Source organism: Acinonyx jubatus, chromosome C2, assembly GCF_027475565.1.
Source record: "Acinonyx jubatus isolate Ajub_Pintada_27869175 chromosome C2, VMU_Ajub_asm_v1.0, whole genome shotgun sequence".
In the NCBI taxonomy this organism is placed as follows: Eukaryota; Metazoa; Chordata; class Mammalia; order Carnivora; family Felidae; genus Acinonyx; species Acinonyx jubatus.
In genome coordinates this window covers 114690585-114706359 of record NC_069384.1, presented here as the reverse complement: position 1 = coordinate 114706359, position 15775 = coordinate 114690585, and positions in this window count along the sequence as shown.

Sequence of the window (15775 nt, the reverse complement as noted above, 5' to 3'; positions counted from 1 at the left end):
CTCAGGTCATGGTCTCACAGTTCGTTGATTCAAGCCCTGCATCTGGCTCTGCGCTGGCAGCGTGGAACCTGCTTGGGATTCTCTCTCTGCCCCTCCCTGACTCACGTTTTCTGTCTCTCTCGAAATACATAAAGTTTAAAAAAAGTAAATAGACAAAATTAGTGTTGTTTTTTGTTTTAATGTTATTCATTTTTGAGAGAGAAAGCATGATCGGGGGAGGGACAGACAGAGAAGGGGGGAGAGAGGTTCCAAAGCAGGCTCTGCTCTGACAGCAGTGCGCCCCATGTGGGGCTCAAACTCACAAACCATGAAATCATTACCTGAGCTAAAGCTGGATGCTCAATTGGCTGAGTCACTCAGGTGCCCCAACATAAAATTAATTTAATTTAATTTATTTTTTTTAACTTTATTTTTTATTTTTTTAAATTTATATCCAAATTAGTTAGTATATAGTGAAGCAATGATTTCAGTAGATTCCTTAATGCCCCTTACCCATTTAGCCCATCCCCCCTCCCACAACCCCTCCAGCAACCCTCAGTTTCTTCTCCATATTTATGAGTCTCTTCTGTTTTGTTCCCCTCCTTGTTTTTATATTATTTTTGTTTTCCTTCCCTTATGTTCATCTGTTTTCTCTCTTAAAGTCCTCATATCAGTGAAGTCATATGATTTTTGTCTTTCTCAGACTGACTAATTTCACTTAGCATAATACCTTCCAGTTCCATCCACGTAGTTGCATTCTTTTTGATTGCCGAGAAATACTCTGTTGTGTGTGTGTGTATATATATATATATATACACACATACACATACATATATATGTATATATATATATATATATATACATATATATATATATATACATATATATATATATATATACCACCTCTTCTTTATCCATTCATCCATCAATGGACATTTGGGCTCTTTCCATACTTTAGCTATTGTTGATAGTACTGCTATAAACATGGGGTTGCATGTGTCCCTTCGAAATAGCACACCTGTATCCCTTGGATAAATGCCTAGTAGTGCAATTGCTGCGTCGTATGGTAGTTCTATTTTTACTTTTTTGAGGAACCTCCCTACTGTTTCCCAGAGTGGCTGCACCAGCTTGCATTCCCACCCACAATGCAAAAGAGATCCTCTTTCTCCACATCTTCGCCGACATCTGTTGTTGCCTGAGTTGTTAATGTTAGCCATTCTGACAGGTGTGAGGTGGTATCTCATTGTGGTTTTGATTTGTCTTTCCCTGATGATGAGTGATGTGGAGCATTTTTTCATGTGTCAGCAGGCCATCTGGATGTCTTCTTTGGAGAAGTGTCTATTCATGTCTTTTGCCCATTTCTTCACTGGATTATTTGTTTTTTGGGTGTTGAGTTTGATAAGTTCTTTACAGATTTTGGATACTAACCCTTTATCTGATATGTCATTTGCAAATATCTTCTCCCATTCTGTCAGTTGCCTTTTAGTTTTGCTGATTGTTTGCTTCGCTGTGCAGAAGCTTTTTATTTTGATGAGGTCCCAGTAGTTCATTTTTGCTTTTGTTTCCCTTGCCTCCGGAGACGTGTTGAGTAAGAAATTGCGGCAGGCAAGATCAAAGGTTTTTGCCTGCTTTCTCCTCGAGGATTTTGATGGCTTCTTGTTTTACATTGAAGTCTTTCATCTACTTTGAGTTTATTTTTGTGTATGGTGTAAGAAAGTGGTCCAGGTTCATTCTTCTGCATGTCGCTGTCCAGTTTTCTCAGCACCACTTGCTGAAGAGACTCTCTTTATTCCATTGGATATTCTTTCCTGCTTTGTTAAAGATTAGTTGCCCATACATTTGTGGGTCCATTTCTGGGTTCTCTATTCTATTCCATTGATCTGAGTGTCTGTTCTTGTGCCAGTACCATACTGTCTTGATGATTGCAGGTTTGTAGTATAGCTTGAAGTCTGGGATTGTGACGCCTCCTGCTTTGGTTTTCTTTTTCAAGATTGCTTTGGCTATTCAGGGTCTTTTCTGGTTCCATACAAATTTTAGGATTATTTGTTCTAGCTCTGTGAAGAATGCTGGTGTCACTTTGATAGGGATCACGTTGAATATGTAGATTGCTTTGGGTAGTATTGACATTTTAACAATATTTGTTTTTCCTATCCAGGAACATGGAATCTTTTTCCATTTCTTTGTGTCTTCTTCAGTTTCTTTCATAAGTGTTCTATAGTTTTCAGTGTATAGATTTTTCACCTCTTTGGTTAGATTTATTCCTAGTATTTTATGGTTTTTGGTGCAACTGTAAATGGGATTGATTCCTTGATTTCTCTTTCTGTCACTTCATTGTTGGTGTAATGGAATGCAACCAATTTCTGTGCATTGATTTTATATCCTGCAACTTTCCTGAATTCATGAACCAGTTCTAGCAGTTTTTTGGTGGAATCTTTGGTGGAATTCCATATAGAGTATCATGTCATCTGCGAAGAGTGAAAGTTTGACCTCCTCCTGGCCAATTTGGATGCCTTTTATTTCTTTGTGTTGTCTGATTGCAGAGGCTAAGATTTCCAATACTATGTTGAATAACAGTGGTAAGAGTGGACATCCCTGTCTTGTTCCTGACCTTAGGGGGAAAGCTCTCAGTTTTTCCCCATTGAGGATGATACTAGCATTGGGTCTCTCGTATATGGCTTTTATTTTATTATTTATTTATTTATTCACTTATTTATTTATTTTTAATGTTTATTTATTTTTGAGAGAGAGAGAGAGAGAGAGAGTGAGCATGAGTGGGGGAGGGGCAGAGAGAGAGAGAGGGAGACACAGAATGCCAGGCAGGCTCCAGGCTCTGAGCTGTCAGCACAGAGCCCAACGCGGAGCTTGAACTCACACACTGCGAGATCATGACCTGAGGTGAAGTTGGACGCTCAACCAACTGAGCCACCCAGGCGCCCCTCGTATATGGCTTTTATCATCTTGAGGCATGATCCTTCTATCCCTACTTTCTTGAGGGTTTTTATCAAGACAGGATGCTGTATTTTGTCAAATGCTTTCTCTGCATCTATTGAGAGGATCATATGGTTCTTGTCTGTTCTTTTATCGATGTGATGAATCATGTTAATTGTTTTGCAGATATTGAACCAGCCCTACATCCCAGGTATAAATCCCACTTGTTCATGGTGAATAATTTTTTTTAATGTATTGTTGGATCCAGTTGGCTAATATCTTGCTGAGGATTTTTGCATCCATGTTCATCAGGGAAATTGGTCTATAGTTCTCCTTTTTTAGTGGGGTCTCTGTCTGGTTTTGGAATCAGGGTAATGCTGGCTTCATAGAAAGAGTTTGGAAGTTTTCCTTCCATTTTTATTTTTTGGAACAGTTTCAAGAGAATAGGTGTCAACTCTTCCTTAAATGTTTGGTAGAATTCCCTTGGAAAGCCATCTGGCCCTGGACTCTTGTTTTTTGGCAGATTTTTAATTATTAATTCGATTTCCTTACTAGTTATGGGTCTGTTCAAATTTTCTATTTCTTCCTGTTTCAGTTTTGGTAGTGTATATATTTCTAGGAATTTGTCCATTTCTTCCAGATTGCCCATTTTATTCCGTATAATTGCTCATAATAGTCTCTTATTATTGTTTTTATTTCTGTTGTGTTGGTTGGGATCTCTCCTCTTTCATTCTTGATTTTACTTATTTGGGTCCTTTCCTTTTTGTTCTTGATCAAACTAGCTAGTGGTTTATCAATTTTGTTAATTCTTTCAAAGAACCAGCTTCTGGTTTCATTGATCTGTTCTACTGTTTTTTTTTTTGTTTTTTTTTTTTTTTTTGGTTTTGATAGCATTAATTTCTGCTCTAATCTTTATTATTTCCTGTCTTTTGCCATTTTGGGGTTTTATTTGCTGTTCTTTTTCCAGCTCCTTAAGGTGTAAGGTTAGATTGTGTATCTGAGATCTTTCTTCCTTCTTTAGGAAGGCCTGGATTGCTATATACTTTCCTCTTATGACCGCCTTTGCTGCATCCCAGTGGTTTTGGTTGTGGTGCTATCATTTTCATTCACTTCCATATACTTTTTAATTTCTTCTTTAACTGGTTGGTTAGCCCATTCATTCTTTAGTAGGATGTTCTTCAGTCTCCAAGTATTTGTTACCTTTCCAAATTTTTTCTTGTGGGTGATTTCGAGTGTCATAGCATTGTGGTCTGAAAATATGCACAGTATGATCTCGGTCTTTTTGTACTTACTTAGTGCTGATTTGCGTCCCAGTATATGGTCTATTCTGGAGAACGTTCCATGTGCACTGGAAAAGAATGCATATTCTGCTGCTTTAGGATGAAATGTTCTGAATATATCTGTTAAGTCCATCTGGTCCAATGTGTCATTCAAAGCCATTGTTTCCTTGTTGATTTTTTGATTAGATGATCTGTCCATTGCTGTGAGTGGGGTGTTGAAGTCTCCTACTATTACAGTATTACTATCGATGAGTTTCTTGATTGTGATTAATTGATGTATATATTTGGGTATTTCCACATTTGGCACATAAATGTTTACAATTGTTAGGTCTTCTTGGTCTATAGACCCCTTGATTATGATATAATGCCCTGCTGCATCTCTTTGATACAGTCTTTATTTTCAAGTCTAGATTGTCTGATATAAGTATGGCTACTCCGGCTTTCTTTTGTTGACCATTAGCATGATAGATGGTTCTCCATCCCCTTATTTTCAATCTGTAGGTGTCTTTAGGTCTAAAGTGGGTCTCTTGTAAACAGCATACAGATGGATCTTGTTTCCTTATCCATTCTGTTACCCTATGTCTTTTGATTGGAGCATTGAGTCCATTGACGTTTAGAGTGAGTACTGAAAGATATGAATTTATTGCCATTATGATGCTTGTAGAGTTGGAGTTTTTTGTGGTATTCGCTGGCCCTTTCTAATCTTTTGTTGCTTTTGGTATTTATTTATTTACATATGTATTTTTTCATCTTTTCTCCCCTCAGAGAGTCCCCCTTAAAATTTCTTGCAGGGCTGGTTTAGTGGTCACAAACTCCTTTAATTTTTGTGTGTCTGGGAAACTTTTTAATCTCTCCTTCTATTTTTTTTTTAACGTTTATTTATTTTTGAGACAGAGAGAGCCAGAGCATGAACAGGGGAGGGGCAGAGAGAGAGGGAGACACAGAGTCTGAAACAGGCTGCAGGCTCTGAGCGGTCAGCAAAGAGCCCGATGCGGGGCTCGAACTCACGGATGGTGAGATCGTGACCTGAGCCGAAGTCGGACGCTTAACCGACCAAGCCACCCAGGCGCTCCGATCTCTCCTTCTATTTTGAATGACAGCCTTGCTGGATAGAGAATTCTTGGCTGCATATTTTTCTGATTCAGCACACTGAAAATATCCCGCCACTCCTTTCTGGCCGGCCAAGTTTCTGTGGATGGGTCTGCGGCAAACCTGATCTGTCTTCTCCTGCAGGTTAGGGACTCTGTTTCCCTTGATGCTTTCGTGATTCTCTCCTTGCCTGAGCATTTTGTGAATTTGACTATGATATGCCTTGTTCATGGTCAGTTTTTGTTGAATCTAAGGGGAGTCGTCTGTGCTTCCTGGATTTTGATGTCTGTGTGTTTTCCCAGGTTGGAAAGTTTTCCACTATGATTTTCTCAAATAACCCTTCTACCCCTATTTCTCTCTCTTCCTCCTCTGGGACCCCTGAGATTCTGATGTTGTTCCTTTTTAATGAGTCACTGATTTTTCTAATTCTTAAATCATGCTCTTTTGCCTTAATCTCCCTCCTTTTTTCTGCTTCACTATTCTCTGTAAGTTTGTCCTCTGTATCGCTGATTTTCTGTTCTGCCTTGTCCATCCTTGCCGCTGTTGCATCCATCCATGATTGCAGCTCAGTTATAGCATTTTTAATTTCATTCTGGCTATTTTTTACTTCTTTTATCTCTGCAGAAAGGGATTCTAATCTATTTTTGACTCTAGCTAGTATTCTTATTATCATGATTGTAAATTCTGGTTCAGACATCTTGCTTGTGTCTGTGTTGGTTAAATCCCTGGCTGTTGTTTCTTCGTGGTCTTTCTTTTGGGGTGAGGTCCTTTGTTTTGTCATTTTGAAGGGAGAAGAGGAATTAATGAGGTAGAAAAATTGAAATTAAAATTAAAAAAATATTAGAATTAAAAGTTAAAAACACACACACAGAAAAATCAAATAGATGATGTAGATCCTAGGTGTGTTTTGGTCTGGGAGTAGAAAGTGGTTTGACAGATTAGAGAAACAAACAAACCAACAAAAAAAGGGGGTGGAGAGAAGAGAAAAAAAAGGAAATAGGTTGAGAATTTGAAAAAATGAATACACTACAGTAGACTAAAATACACAAAATTAGAGAATATAGTAGGAAAAAATTATAGAAAAATATTTTTAATAAAAATTAAAAAGAAATATGGATTGTTTTGTTTTCTGTATTTAAGAAAAAAGAAAAGAAATGAAAAAGAGAAAAAAGATAAAGAAAAGAAAAAAGAAAAGACAAAAAAATCATTTGAAAATTTAAAAAAGTGAATGCACTGTAGTAGACTGGAATAAAATGATGGGAGTAAGATAGAATTTGAAAAAAGTTACATAAAAGCAAAAAATACAGTAATAAAAATTAAATAAAATATTTTTAAAAGAAATTGAAAGTAAAAATTAAGTTTTTCCCTTTCTGCATTCAAGAAAAAGAAAAGAAATGAAGAAGAGAAAAAAAGAGAAAGAAAGAAAAAAAGGAAATTGTTTGAAAATTTGACAAGGTGAGTACACTGAAGTAGACTAAAATAAAATGATGGAAGTAGAATTTCAAAAAATTTACACAAAAGTAAAAAATATAGTAATAAAAATTAAAGACATGTTTTTAATAAAAATTGAAAATAAAAATGAGTTTTTTCTCCTTCTGTATTCAAGAAAAAGAAAAGAATTGTAAAAGAGAAAAAGGAAAAAGGGAGAAAAAAAAATTGAATAGGTGAACCTGCTAACAGATTGAAGTAGGACTGAAATTGCTTCATTTTCCCCTGGAGGTCAGTCCATGTAGCTCTTTATAGTCCATAAATTAAGCCCACGGTGAGGTTTGTGTTCTTGAAGAGCAAAGCTGGCCCAGTTGGGCAGGGCTCGGTGTAACAGCTCCGCTCTCCCCTAGATGGCGCTGGTAGCCTACTGGGGTAGATTGTTGAGGTGCTCATCAGTGTGCATGCGTGGGAGGGGTGAAAAATGGCGCCACCCAGCCACCCAGGCTGTTCTCCTGGATCAGCAATCGCGCACCGGTCCTCCGTCTTCAGCTCTCGTCCACTCCCCGCTTTTTCACTCTCCGTGACCAGGCCTTAGGCAGTACCTCTCTCCCAAGTTTTGTCTGAGATGCGGCTGTTTTCCCTGGCCCCTTACCTCCGAAGGACTGCGGCTTTGACCTGCTCTGCCCCTCTGCAGGAGTGTCTCACCAAGCAATGGCCAAATGAGCAATGGCCAAATGTCGGCTGCACCCAGGAACGCCCACTGGACCCTGCTGTTACCGGTGCCCTGAGACTGTGGCCACGTGCCAGCCCGCCCCCAAAAAAGATTGAGAGACAGCGTAGCCTCAGCGTTTCAGGGATTATGGAAAATTGCAACCCACATCTGGCACCAGGCTTCACCCTCAACAACCTTGCCCCAGCACCAGCGAATGTGGCTGCCTTCCAGGGTCTGCTGGGACCAGGTGGCTTCAACAGTCTCTACCAAATGTCCTTCCAGCAGTGGAACCGCTTTTCCCTGTGTGGCCCGAGAACCTCCCGGACCCCATTGTGTTCCTGGGGATTTGCCCTACCTACCAGAGCACCGCCAGGTATTGAGCTGCAGAGTTGCAGCCTTTGCGCTCCCCTTGTTTACAGTCTTAATGGAATTTAAACCCTCTTTTTTCTCCTTTCTCCCTTTTTAGTTTAGTCCCTATGGCTGTTTCCAATTTTCCACTTTCTCTCCAGCTGCTTTTGGGGAGGGGTGCTTTTCCCATATGCTCCCCCCTCCCCAGTCTCTGTCCTCTCTCTGCCCACAAACAGGGTTCCCTACATTTTGGGGCTTCTTGCTCCCCAAGTTCAGCTCTTCGTGTTGCATACCTGTTGAATTCTGTGGTTCAGGTTGTGCAGATTGTTGTGTTAATCTTCCAATCAGTTTTCTAGGTGTGTAGGATGGTTTAGTGTTGGTCTGGCTGTATTTCATGGACGTGAGACACACAAAAACTTTCCGTGCTGTTTTGCCATCTTGACTCCTCCTCCAGAGGAAAAAATTAATTTTAATAATATATTTTATTTAACCAGACATAGAAAAATATTATTTTATTATTATTTATTATTTTATTATATATTATTAATATTATAAAATATTATTAAACAGGAAATCAATATAAAAACTATTAACAAAATGTATTGCGTTCTCTTTTTCTCATCCTAAATCTTAGGAATCTGAGATATATTTTATACTTATCGTACATCTCAATTAAGTAGTTAAAATTTTAGGGGCGCCTGGGAGGATCAATCAGTTAAGTGTCCTACTTTGGCTCAGGTCGTGATTTCTCACTCCGTGAGTTCCAGCCCCATGTCGGTGCTGACATTCAGAGCCTGGAGCCTGCTTCGGATTCTGTGTCTCCCCCTCTCTCTGCTCCTCCCCCACTCACTCTCTGTCTCTCTCTCTCTCAAAAATAAATAAACATAAAAAAAAGAAGTTAAATTTTTATCAGAGATGTTTGATAGGTATTTAGATTTCAGAAACATTACAGTTGGAAAAAGTCAATTTATATACTCAAATTGAAATCAATCCAAACATTCTTAAAAGTTTTTCAATAACTAAATCACACATCATTGGAAAATTCTAAATTAAATTAAATAATATTAAATAAAATTTAAAGTTCAGTCTGTCAGTCACACTAGTGTGAATGTCAGTCACACTCAGTCACACACTGAGCACAAAGTTCAAGAGCTCAAGAGCACATGTGGCTGGTGCCTACTGTATTAGATAATGCCCTAGGTGTGCCCTAGGGTGTGATCGAGGAGTTACTGGCAGAAGCAAAGTAGTTGGCAGGATCCTTAAGAAGATCATGTAAGAACATGCTATCTGTGAATAGAGATACTTTTAGGTCTTCCTTTCCAATTTGGATGCCTTTTATTTCTTTCTCTTGCCTAATTGCTCTGACTAGAATTTCCAGAATTATGTTGAATAGAAATGGTGAAAGCAAGTATCCTTGTCTTCTCCTTAATCTTAGGGAAAGCTTTTAATCTTTTACCATGTTAGCTACACAAGATTTTTTGCACTTTAGAATATTCCATCCACTTCTACCTCCTTCCCCACCATTTTGAACTATTTTTTTGATTCTATTTTCTGTGGTCTCTTTTTAGACATTCAAGTTATTCATGTATTAGATCTCTGTTCTGTGCTTTCCACAACCGTAGTCTTCATTTCTATCATTTTCATCTCTCTGTATCCTGTTTATTGTAGGAGGGATTTCTTAATTTTGTTCCACATATTACCGATATTACTTTCTCCATGTTGGTTTGGTTTTGTTCTCTCTCCAGTATGGATTTTTATTTTGACATTATATCTTTTATTTCCTTTCATTTGGTCCTATTGTGCATACTGTCCTTTTTTTTTTTTCTGAATTGTTCTCTTATAATCTTCTGTTTCTTTTCCATAGAGGCTACATTATTTTTTACATCACACTTATATTTGTATTACATTAAAATACATAAATACAAAATATAAAATTTACATACATTGTCATATATGAGAATGTCAAGAAATTTTATAAAATTTGTCTTGAATACTGTAATATAGCTTTCTATGTCCTTCCATACCTTTCTTTATAACAGCATCAAAATATGTGTGTAATTTTTTAATTGATATCTGCCTTGCCTATTTGACTTTAAACTTAGTGTAGAGTGTTCATATATGATTTATTTTCCCTTCTATGTCTAGTGCCTCTGATAGTACTAATTATATAGAATTAGAATTATATAGGTTCAAAGATATTTGTTGAATAAATGAGTAAATAAATAGTTTATAGATTTATCTCTACCTTTCCCTTAGTCTATATTTTTTCAGAGATATCAGGTTGAATTTTTACATGTATTTGTCTACTAATGAGGCAAGATCCAGCCACACCTAAGACTTTTTTTTTACTGTCTTTTGTTTAATTTCATTTTTTAAAATTTACATCCAAATTAGTTAGCATATAGTGCAAACAATGATTTCAGGAGTAGATTCCTTAATGCCCCTTACCCATTTAGCCCACCCCCTCTCCCACACCCCCTCCAGTAATCCTCTGTTTGTTTTCCATATTTAAGAGTCTCATATTTTGTTCCCCTCCTTGTTTTTATATTATTTTTGTTTCCCTTCTCTTATGTTCATCTGTTTTTTCTCTTAAAGTCCTCATATGAGTGAAGTCATATGATATTTGTCTTTCTCTGACTCACTAATTTCACTTAGCATAATACCCTCCAGTCCCATCCACATAGTTGCAAATGGCAAGATTTCATTCTTTTTTTAAAAAAAAATTTTTAATGTTTATTTCTGAGACAGAGAGAGACAGAGCATGAGTGGGGGAGGGACAGAAGAGAGGGAGACACAGAATCAGAAGCAGGCTCCAGGCTCTGAGCTGTCAGCACAGAGCCCGACACAGGGCTCAAACTCACAAACCGTGAGATCATGACCTGAGCCGAAGTTGGTCACTCAACAGACTGAGCCACCCAGGTGCCCCAAGATTTCATTCTTTTTGATTGCCGAGTAATACTCCATTGTATATATATACCACATCTTCTTTATCCATTCTTCCATCGATGGACATTTGGGCTCTTTCCATACTTTGGCTACCGTTGATAGTGCTGCTATAAACATGGGGGTGCATGTGTCCCTTCGAAATAGCACACCTGTATCCCTTGGATAAATGCCTAGTAGTGCAATTGCTACGTCGTATGGTAGTTCTATTTTTACTTTTTTGAGGAACCTCCCTACTGTTTTCCAGAGTGGCTGCACCAGCTTGCATTCCCACCAACAGTGTGAAAGAGATCCTCTTTCTCCACATCCTCACCAACACCTGTTGTTGCCTGAGTTGTTAATGTTAGCCATTCTGACAGGGGTAAGGTGGTATCTCATTGTGGTTTTGATTTGTATTTCCCCGATGATGAATGATGTTGAGCATTTTTTCATGTGTCGGTTGGCCATCTGGATGTCTTCTTTGGAGAAGTGTCTATTCATGTCTTTTGTCCATTTCTTCACTGGATTATTTGTTTTTTGGGTATTGAGTGTGATAAGTTCTTTATAGATTTTGGATACTAACCCTTTAACTGATATGTCATTTGCAAATATCTTCTCCCATTCTGTCAGTTGCCTTTTAGTTTTGTTGATTGTTTGCTTTGCTGTGCAGAAGCTTATTATTATGATGAGGTCCCAGTAGTTTACTTTTGCACACCTAAGATTTTTTAACAAGGATAGCCCTGGTTATCTCTTGTCTGTGAGAATAGTAGTTGACTTTTTATTCAGATCTGAAATCACAAAGCAAGTTGGTGTTCTATTCAAATTTTTAGCATGAATTTTCTGTATATAATTCTTTTTTCCTTAGGGTGCTTACCTATCCTTCTCCCATTTGATTTTAATAACCTGAACTAATGAAAGTTAAAAAAAAAGACTACAAATCCCAACATGCACTACTACCTGGTTTAAGCTTGCAGACATGGCAGGATGTAACTTGCCATTGTCCCACATGGTCTATATATGGATACAATGTGCAGATTTGGGGGAGTGGGGTTGGAAAGGAATTTGTGTGTGTGTGTGTGTGTGTGTGTGTGTGTGTGTGTGTGTGTTTAAAATCGTTTTCTGGCTATTTGAAAATGCAGCATCTTAGACTTCTACAATAAGTAGGTCAATCCTTGGCTTCTAGGATGCTATAAATTGTGAGTGCCTTGAACTAAATAGTTAATATTTTACCCCCTTTTTTAGAAGTAGTCTATATTTATTGAGAGGAAGTCTATATTATTAAAAAATCAATGCAGCTATATTCCTTTCATAGTTCATGGATTTTTCAGCCTAGTTTTGCATATTAAGTATTTTTTATTCAGTCTCAATTTTTAGTTGTGATATGATATTTGTTTTTCTTTTTCCCTGTACATTTTAGTGGGAAGTAGGGAAAGTCTGTATTGGTGACTCCTTTCTAGATATCATTGCAAATTGGAAATTCCTGAATTCTGCTTTCAAATTGATAGCTGAGTACCACCTGAAAGAACTATAAATTCAGAGTCCTCCAAATCTTATTTGCAAACTCAATGTGGTAATTTCACTAGGTGATGATCAATGAGGAATCTGGAATCTCTCAGGAATTAAAATGTAGATCCATGGGCCAAGATATGAAGGAAAAAATTATAAACATGCACCATACTGAGAGACTGGGCAACTGTTAACATGACACCATTCTACCAAAAGTTGCTGAAAGGTATCTGCTAATTATAGATCAACATATCTTACTTTCTTAATGGAAAGAATTAATAACTTAATTAACATCATCTTAATAACAGTGGCATTATTGCTATAGCACAGGGATATAGCCCCCTAAGTTACATCAAGCTTAGTCTTAGCATTAAAGAACTATTTCTCTGCCAGGGTTCTGCCATTCTTGGGCTCTGCCACTGTCATTGTCTACCCTGCCATCAAGCAGCACTGATATGACATGCCTGATACCCACCAGAAGGGTATCGATTTCTAATCACTGCCATCTCATTCATTTTGAGGCAAGCAGCAGTTATGGTTGCCCTATATGACTTTCTTGGAATTTTGGATATTTGATCTTCAATGTCAGAGTTTGATGTTTGGGAGAAACTTCTTACTACTGTCTAAAATGGATATATGAATTTCAACCTGGCATAAGGGATGATATAGCATGTTGATCCTAAAATTTCAATTTAAGATCTCTCAGTTTGGGCTGTATTAATTTATTTAAGCTTCAAATAAAGTTTTGTTAGACATGCGGTCAGTGGTATGGAACATGTGAAATAAAGCTCCTCACCTCCAAGCTAAGATACTTCATTTTCTTGGCGTATGAGCTATTTTTCATTTTCCTCAAGTCTTAACATGTTTAGGGGATAGGGAGGTAAGGTCAGCTAGTTCTAACTGTTGTTGGGAATGCATGTGGGCTTATAACTACTGCCAAATCCCTGTGGGATATGGAGAGTGGTGTGAAAATGAGTCAAACAATCTTGGAATCTTTCCTAATGAAAACCAAATGATAATGTGATACTGATCAACTTGTTTGTCAGCCTGAAAGGGTGGCTATTTGATATGTTTACCTGTTTGCATGACCAGCTCTGAGTGGGAGAATATGATCTCTGCTAGGAACCATTGTGAACAACCAATACAGGGCTTGATTATATATACAATGTTTGCTCAGAAACCAGGCAAAGTCACAGTGAAGAGTAACTGTGAATGCCACCATTTTACAAGCCAAGTAGGAGAGGCACAAACTGGCTTAGAAATTCCTTAGGGTACGTCACAAATTAGGGACAGAATTAGAATGAAATTCAGAGGCACTGAGGTTCCAGTCTGTTGCTTAGTCACCGAATCTCTCCTCTATTCAGCCTTCAGTCATGGTTCTCCTTTAGATTGAAAGACAGATTTACTTATGAAAGTTGGTGCATACAGTGTGACAGGGGAATGAGCAGGAGTGAGAATCCAAGTGACGTTTCTAAATATAGCATTGGTGGACACGGCCAAATTTAGGCAGTAAATATTTTATTCATTACTTCAGCTTTATTTTTCACTTTAAAGATGAAACATACTTTCAAAAAATTTGGCATTATAATAAAGTGAGAAAAAAACAACTAAAAATAATTGTCCTATCATCAAAATAAAAAGATATTCAACATTTTGCTGAATTTCCTTTTTAAACACACATACACAATTTTTATTATATGCATTATAATTTTACCAATATTTAAACTGTATTTAAACTGTTATTTTACAGTTTAATTATAATTTACAGTAAAATTATAAAACTATAATTTTACCAATATTTAAACTGTAATTTTACCAATATTTAAACAATGTTTTGAAATTCAAAGAGAAAGTAATTGTAGAAGAATATTTAGATAATAATTATTGTAAAGATCAGAATTCAGTGGTTAGAGTTCAAAAGCACTGGATATTACTGTGAAATTGAACATACAAATATAGCAAAAATTCATGGTTGCCATGTAGTTCTATAGGAGTTTACTAAATACTTGCTAAACAAATAAACATGTATATATGTACACAGATAATGCTTTATATTTATTTATATATTGTGAAAACCCATAATTGGTTCAATTGGCTAGAAAGAGACCAGAAAAAAATATCACAGTCTTTAATGAGATTTCTTTATCTCATAATGTTACGTAATAATAATAACAACCATTTATTATATACCTATTGTTATACACAGTGCCATACAGATGTAAATTCTCTTTATGGCAACAACCAAGATAAACAATTGAGGCTTAGAAAGTCCAAGTGATTTGTACAGGTTCACACAGTTAGTCAACACTGAATTTAAATAATTTTATCTTTAATTCCAATGGATCAATGCAAACAGGTGATGACAAACTGGTTTCTGAATCTCAATAGTTTCACAAAAGGTTAGATGCAATTAAAAGAATGTAATGGGTGAAATTAAGTCTCTTACTAGCCAAACTCAGTGCCCTATCATAATAAAGTCTGTAGATTTATTCCTTTATGTAACATGCCACAAATATCTTGTGTAGCGGGAAGCTGTTTTTTGTACAAATTACTAATAAAGTAAGTTTGTAGTGTTCTGGATGTTGTGGGTTGGAAATTTACTCTGCTAGACTATTCTGGCCTGCTTATCACTTTAAAAGACAGTTTTTATCGATTGAGGTATACTTGAAATACAATAAACTGAACATTTAAAAAATGTGCAATTGATAAACTTGACATTTGTATATACACATGACACCCACATGTCCATCACGTCACAGTTTTCATGCTTTTAGGTAATAGTCCCTCTCACCCTATCCCCTCTTTCTCCTGCCCCCTAGGCAACCACTGATCTGTATTTGTCATTATAGATTAGATGAGTCTGTATTTTCCACAGTTTTATATAAATGAAATTGTGTGGTATATATTCTTTTTTTTTTTGGTCTTGGTTCTTTTAGCATAATTATTTAAAATTCATTCTTTGTTTTGTGTGTATCCAAAGTCTATTCCTTTTTATTGCTGAGCAGTGTTTCATTGTATGTGTGTGCTACAATTTGCTTATCTATTCTCTAGAATAGGTTGCTCTATTGCTCTAGTGTTAGCTATAAAAAGAAAGCTACAATGAACATGTGTGTATAATTTGCTGTATGAACATATACTTCCTTTTCTCTTGGGCAAATATCTAGGAGTGAAATGGTTGGATCACATGACAGTGTAAATTTAACATTTTAAGAAATTACCAGACAACCCAGTACTACATGAGAGTTCCAGTTTTTTCATATTCTCCCATACATGTGGAAAGTTCAGTCTTTTAAATTTGAGTAATTCTGATATACCTGCCATTTTCAAATTATATTAACATCTAAACAATCATTTCGTTTTTTGGTGGTGTCAGAATTCAAACTAGGGAAATGTTAGGCAAAAATGTCAAAAGGATAAAGTCTTCCTCGGTCACATTACATAACATTGTCATTTTATTTATATTTGATAATGTTGTGAACACTTCTGTTTCAGGGCTTTACAATTAAAATGACAACTTTTGAGGTATAGAAAATGTTATCTATGGGTCTTCTTTTTATAGCTTTAATGAAGTTTTACAATTTTC